General features: G+C 29.9%; 1 long non-coding RNA gene across 1 annotated transcript; it reads right to left on the bottom strand.

Moving 5' to 3' along the window:
- Positions 1-2,527: 2,527 nt before the first annotated feature.
- On the bottom strand, positions 2,528-5,694 carry LOC139850620 (uncharacterized). Its single transcript, XR_011760089.1, has 6 exons — positions 5,585-5,694; positions 4,734-4,840; positions 3,506-3,535; positions 3,310-3,376; positions 3,011-3,052; positions 2,528-2,761 (listed from the first exon to the last, which is right to left on the bottom strand). It is a non-coding gene; the product is annotated as an uncharacterized lncRNA (long non-coding RNA).
- Between the last annotated feature and the right edge of the window lie 1,713 nt (positions 5,695-7,407).

The raw sequence follows: 7,407 nt of genomic DNA, 5'->3' as shown, positions 1-7,407 counted from the left end.
AACATATACATAACCTGTGTATAAAAATCATTCTCTCTCTATATATGTAACCTTGCTTTGTAACTGACCTTAACATATAAAAATGATAGTTTTAATAATGATGATAAAAATGATATCTTTTAAAAAATGAAAATGTTAATTCTAAAAAAAAATATGATAGTTTTAATAACAACAATACTTTTAATAAAATGATAATAATAATAATAATAATAATAATAATAATAATAATAATAATAATAATAATAATTATAATAGTAAAAATAATGATAATAATAATAACAATAATACTTATAATGATAGTGATAATATTAAATAATAATTCTTAATGATAATATAAATAATAATATTTATGGTAATAATAATAATAATAATAATAATAATAATAATAATAATAATAATAATAATAATAATAATAATAATAATAATAATCATAATAATCATAATAATAATAATAATAATAATAATAATCATAATAATCATAATAATAATAATATTGAATATATTACTACCTTTAAGGAGATTGTAAAAGTTTTCAAAAAAAAAAAAAAAAAAAAATAGGCACTGCCAAGGCTCGAACTCACGACCTCTCGGTAAACACCAACAACACCAACCATTCCTCCGTCGTTCATTTTCTGTTTTAAAACACCCCTCATTTCTATATCACCCGTTTTAATTTGTTTCATCTTTTTCTTCTAATCTAATCGATCGAATATAACACAACCAATAATCATAATTGGGCTTATAGATGTTGGACCAAACTGGATAAATGGGCTGAGCAGGAACACGATCTAAAGTATCCATTTCTTTTAATCAAACCAAACACAAGGATAAATTGAGGATCGATGGTTTTGCATAAAACCGAAACCCTAGTTGTATTAGAAAGAATTCGTCACAGTAACAGTTAATCGGTTATGATGATAATGGTGGTCCTTGGGTTTTTGTCTACTCGATCGTAACAAGAATAGGAGTAGTTTTGGGAAAATTTTCGGTTAGTAACAGTAATCGTGTTTAACATTAAAGAGATGATGAATAGTAACAATGGTGGTTTTGGGTGGCTTCTTCGAACAACATGATAAACGTAGCAGGAACTTCGGTTCATCATCATAGTAATCGTCATGGAATCTCATTATCATCATACTTCACCTTCTCGTGACAGAAGAAGGAAAGAAGAAAAAAAATATAGATTTTGATGTTGTGGTGGTCGACTGAAACATATTGCAGGATATCATCATCATTCTGGCAAGGAAACTATAGTAGCTGCACTCGATCATCCTTTTTATAGAATACGTGTAACATCAGTAGTCGTGTGGTGGCTGTTGGTTGTTCATGACCGAAAAGAAAAGAAAATAATGATAACGGGAATGGAACGGCAGTATAGCAGTAGCCAGGATAGTTCTGGGTGCGTTTATGGTGTTTTGCGATGGCGAAACAGAAACATGGCGGCAGTCGTGATTATAGAGTGGTCTAAGGTGATAGTTGAGAGGATGGTTATGGTGATGGTTTATAAAAGAATAGAAACAGTTTTGGTGATTTGATGAACCGAATTAGTAACAGTGAATTATAGTTTGATGAAGGTGGTTATCAGATTGGTGATGGAGATGGTGTTCATGAGATGGTTAGATAGAAATGATTGTTAATAAACTTCTTGCCTTTAAAAAAAATAGAAGTGATTGCTTAGTAAATAAGTTGTTTTTCATGCCACTGAATCGTATGTATATATAAATATATAGAAAGTGATGACAGTGAGCTGGGCAAGTTGATCTAGTTAATTTGTAATACAAGTGGGTTAGTGGGTGAGTGTATGCATTTTATGCATATATGTATATGTATACATATTACAATAGTATTATGGTAAATTAAGTCAAGAAAGCAAACACTAAAATCACCTTTTAATTCGATTAATTGAGACAGAAATATATATATAATAATATAAATAATATAAACGTGTGATTAAGTTAGCCGTCGTCTACTATTTCATTCACCGACTGAAATTCGTACTCTGATGATAATGGATAAAAGTACACAGAAGAATCTCAAATTTTTATATTAAACATCTTTATTTATTCTAATCATTATTTTATAAAAATGGTCATTAATTGTTTATAACTATTAAATAAAAATTAAATCAACTGTCCGCGCTCGAACCCAGGTAAAATATAGAAAGTTTTTAAAATTTAATAAATAGCTCCCAAATATACTTCTAATAAGCCTACAACTTATATCACTTATTTTCGGATCACCGTTTATTTTAAAAATCATATAAGTTTTTAACTTGCTTAATGTCAATCGGAACATCAAACGAGTATTACAATCATTTAATATTTATTTTTAATTCACTTTATATATATATATATATATATATATATATATATATATATATATATATATATATTATAATAATATCATATTTTAGTTTTATTTTACATAGTTAATTAAAGCATGTAATATTTTAAATTATACTTCAAATATATACATATCTATACATATAAAATATATATGTATCTATTTACAAATAGTTGTTCGTGAATCATCGGAGATAGTCGAAGGGTAATTGCATATATGAAAAAAGTTCAAAATTTTTGAGACTCTACCTAACAGACTTTGCTTATTGTGTCAAAAATATTAAATCGTATCGTGAGTTTGATTTAAAATTAGTCGAAATTTTTCGGGTCATTATACCAGTGAAAAAAAATCCTGGTACCGCCACTGGCTAGTACCAACAACAGCTGCATTTTGCATTGGTGTGACTTTTTTAAAGAACCTGTTCATTATACATTTAATAAGTAAACTTATTAATACATTTAACAAAGAATGGCACAAAAGATAAACACCATGTTTAAAAAAGAGTGGCACAAAAGTTGAACACTATATGTGGTCTCAAAACTATAATCTAAAGACTAAAAACCACAGTAACCAACTATATTAATAAAATAAACTGCTATAGCTAAAACCACTTAAGTTTCTAACTGCATAAAACTCACAAAAATAGTAAACATTAACAACAGTTTACCTGTATTTTGTTGTCGAGCAGGCATATACTGGATAACAACTCCTGTTGAACATGATTAGAAACACAACACGCCCACTCGTTATAAAAGGTCGATGTGTAACAATCCAAACAACATAAATTGTTCATCCATTCCAGATTATATCGTTTATAAGCATCAGTTTTGTACAATAAATGTGTGTGTTTGCTATAGAAAATGGAACGAAAATGAACATATAAATCGTAACAGTATAGAACAATGATTTAAAAAGGATAGATCGGATTATAAATGTGTTAGAGAAATAGGCAGAGACGAATCTTACCATAGTTATTATTTCTTCTGTATTTCGTCATGGAAGAGGCGAAACTGATGAGATATAACCTCAGAAACTGGTTGATTGTTCATTTCAAAGAGTAAGGACGTCATAAGGTGAGTTAATAAACAAATGTCAGCAACAATCGAAACTGAAGCAGATAAAAATAAAAGTTGAAAACAATATTTTCAATCTGAATTGTTACCATTTTGCTGTAGAATCAGTGAAGAACAATCTGTACGTAAATATGATTAATAACCAAATGTTAGTATTCTTTAGCACTGAAGGTTGCAAAGGTCATTCATTTATAACACCAAATAAAGTAAACAATTAACACAAACGATCAAACGATCAGTGATATATCTAAAGAGATCTTGCATTGTAGCTTAGTGCCCAAAAAGATCTCTGTAGTACAATTTGTAACAAAATAATTATAATGACAATAATGACAATGGATATGATCTTCTAAAAAAAATAATTATAATGAGTTTTCTTAATGTATTCTTCGAAAAGTTGATAACGTGTAAAAAGAAATTGTAAAATTAAATACTCCTAAACAAGTATAAGAAAACTTATACAATCTCCAAAACAACTATAAGAAAACTTATACAATTAGTTGTCGTAAACTTAAATCAGGATACATCTACGGCTAGTAACTCTATTAAATATGCATAATACATTGTGTAATTAATAACTGAAGAAAACACATATCAGGCTCCAGCTTCTAGTATAGTCAACTATCCAACCCCATTTAACAGCAAAAAACTAATGTAACCAACAGCTATCATCTAGTTAAAGGACTTGTTGGTTTGGGGTAAACGCTACGATGATGAAGTGGGTGTGGACCCAATATTGCAGCCCTTACTCCCTAACAGTTAAGGACATCATGATACCTTGCCAAAATAAAAACCTTAAGGACATCATGATACCTTGTTAATACAAAAACCTTCGAATATAAAACCAAAACTATTCAATCATACCGTATTAGTACATGCTAAATTAGCTGTAGATATAAAACTTTACATACCTTTGGTTGTTGGTGTATATATAAAATAGATTATCATATTCGAAAAGCACGTGTCAGTATTAAAATGAAAATCTACACAAAAACAATAAGTTTTGACCCGTTACCCAATCAAAAGTGATATATGCTGATTAAGAATGCAAATTGATCTGTTCAATAAGAAAATTTTTAACATCTTTAAAGGTTAGACTTAGTACGACTCTAAAACTTTGGCCAATATCCTATTCAAGGATAATTGCACCTCTACATTTCAAATATACTCCTTATCCAGCTCAAGTTGTCAAAACTCATCCGGCCAATAGAAGCCTAGTGCGATAAGCTACACTAAAGAAAAAAAAAGAATCATGAAAATTGTTCAATGTATCACCGTCACAACAAAAAAAATAAAATTTATAAAAACCAAACTCGCCTAACTAAGAAACCGGAGTCAAGTTATGATATATGAAGCCAGCCGCGCAAGATTCAACTAAGGTTCCCACACTGCGCATCTCGGAACTGACTGCAAGATGTCTGCAACTGGAAGGAAGATACAAAAACACAATGAAAACCACAAACATTGAGGAAAATGAACGAATGACGTACACACCATAAAGAACTTGAACTTTTGCTAATAGCAACTTTTGTTGAAGAAAACAAAGATTACTTGAAAATAAAGAGCAATATCAGTTCCGATTGCGTTATTAAATGTAGGAGCGAATACACAAAGAAAAAACAATATTTGCCATAGATTTGGAAAATAAGAGCGTAGTAATAAGTTGGTAAAATTATATGTTTGTTCCATTTCAGACAAGAGTTACCTATAGGCTGCTTGTGAACCAAGTAATTGGCCATGTGTGACATGGGTATTTATTCAATCAATATCAAGAAACAACGTAAAATGATTCAGTAGTCGCCACATTCAACAATCAACAATATAAACACATACAGTGTCACCTTTGAAACTTGATTATCTTAAATTAGAATTAGAAGTTCAAAACTTCTATATGATAAACATAACCGAAAGTCTCGATGTTTAGTCACTAACAAACAGCTGTACCATTATAAATAAATAATCAGGATTCATATCACTGGGATTTTTTATTTTTTTTAATCTGAAGGAATTACTCTCAAAGGGGAATTGCTAAGTGTTTGACGCAGTGGAAAACCCTATATTAAGCAATTGGCCAATAAAAAAATTATCAATTCGTTCCCCGGGCATTATCATCGGCAAATTTGAAGCCCTTACTTCTAGAAAGTCGTAAGAAAAGCAAAGTCACTTACACAACAGCGGAAACGACGATGGTGGTTGTGACGGAGTGGATTACAGTCAGAGAAGACGATAACGGTGGCGCCGAAGATGGTGACGTTGGTAAGGAGATGCTCAAAGTCGGTCACCGTTGGCGAGATTTTTGTCTAGAGGTAACCTGTTACCTGCTAAACAGATTACCTTTTGTTTACATCGATACACTTTTTGAAAGTGTGTGACCCACATTAGTATTTTTTTTGATGTATATATACTACATTGGAACAAAAAAAATATACTTTTTTTGAAGTTTAATCTACAAAATCGATCAATGATGATTCTCTCAACACATTGACTTCAGATTAAACGAAGAGGTTTTAGCAAAATTTCGTACATCATCAGAAATGATAATCAACAACAAATGCATAGAGGTTGATCTCGAGTTCATCTTTCACCGAAACCGTGACCCGATTTGAGCTCCGGATCAATCTGAGAGGTTTTAGCGAAATGTAAAAATACAAATGTGATCGAAATCTCTTCATGAAACTATATGTAAATTTACAGATCCTAAATCAAAAAAATGAATCTGAATTTCGAAGTCAAAGTTTTGGAGAAAAAAAAAAGTCAAATAAACTACCTTATTTATTAGGTTAACAAGTTAAGTTGGTTTACATTAACACATTTTTTTAAAGTTTATGGCCTAGATTGATATTTTTCTCGGTATATAGCCTACATTGGAACAAAAAGAAAGTATATAGCTACTGAGTAGCCTTAACCTTTCCTTTTTTCTGTGTGTGGATGAGCAATTCGAAAGGGGTAGGAAAGTCCTACAAGCCTGTAATTTTGTTGGAGGTGAACAATTTGTGGGGTTTTACTTGTTGGTACATGGATATAAGCATAAAGTGCAAGTTAGTGAAGCATATTTGGGCTACTGTTGATCAAAGTTTATCATTTAGATAAAGGAAGAATTTACTGCAAAATAAGCTTTCAGGTTCAGTTAGTTTACCAGACACTTATAAAAAATAAGCTCCAGCTTTCAGCTTAAAAATTAGTTGTAGCTACTAGTTCCAACTATAAATTTCATCTCCAGCTAGTTGAGCTAAACACACCCATAATTAAGTTTTCGTTAGTTATGAGTGGTTTAAGTCTTTTTATAAATTTTTCATTAAATAATTAAATAAGATTAGATTAGATATATATATATATATATATATATATATATATATATATATATATATATATATATATATATATATATATATATATATATATATATATATATATATATATATTAAAAAAAAGCTAAACATTTGTCTAAGGTTGAAATGGTGGAAAACTAGTTTTCGAACCCTCGCTTCACGCCGGGGGTTCGATTTTTAATGTATTTTATTGTGTTTACTTTGTAAAATTATTTCGTGGCTAACGATCATGTCGTTGAAGCGCAAATCGAGTCGAACTAAAAGGTATAACCCGTCAAAGATTTAAATGTTATTTTAAATTAACAATATATGTGCATCACCGCGTTTCGCTATGAAATTGTTGACTTTTAAAAATTTAATGCAATTAAGTCGTTATCTTATATTAACACTTCGTATGATTTAAGAGTAGAAGATTTACTGAGATATATCCAAAAAATCACTAAATAATTCAAAAATAATAATAAGACCCATATGTGTTTGTTGTTAATAGATGAAAATAGTTACGGAGCCTGTGAGTGAAAAATTAACGTGTATGAAAAGTACCCCAAATATTTAGCATTTTTTAAAGAGTGTCCGTTTTGCGTATAGTTAGTGACATTGTGTTCGTAAAATTATTTCGAGTTTAACGATGGTGTCGAAAAAATTTAACTCGTTGCGAGCGA

Source organism: Rutidosis leptorrhynchoides, chromosome 5, assembly GCF_046630445.1.
Source record: "Rutidosis leptorrhynchoides isolate AG116_Rl617_1_P2 chromosome 5, CSIRO_AGI_Rlap_v1, whole genome shotgun sequence".
Classification (NCBI taxonomy): domain Eukaryota; kingdom Viridiplantae; phylum Streptophyta; class Magnoliopsida; order Asterales; family Asteraceae; genus Rutidosis; species Rutidosis leptorrhynchoides.
Note: the sequence above shows the minus strand (reverse complement) of the source record. Positions and strands in the feature narration are given on the sequence as shown.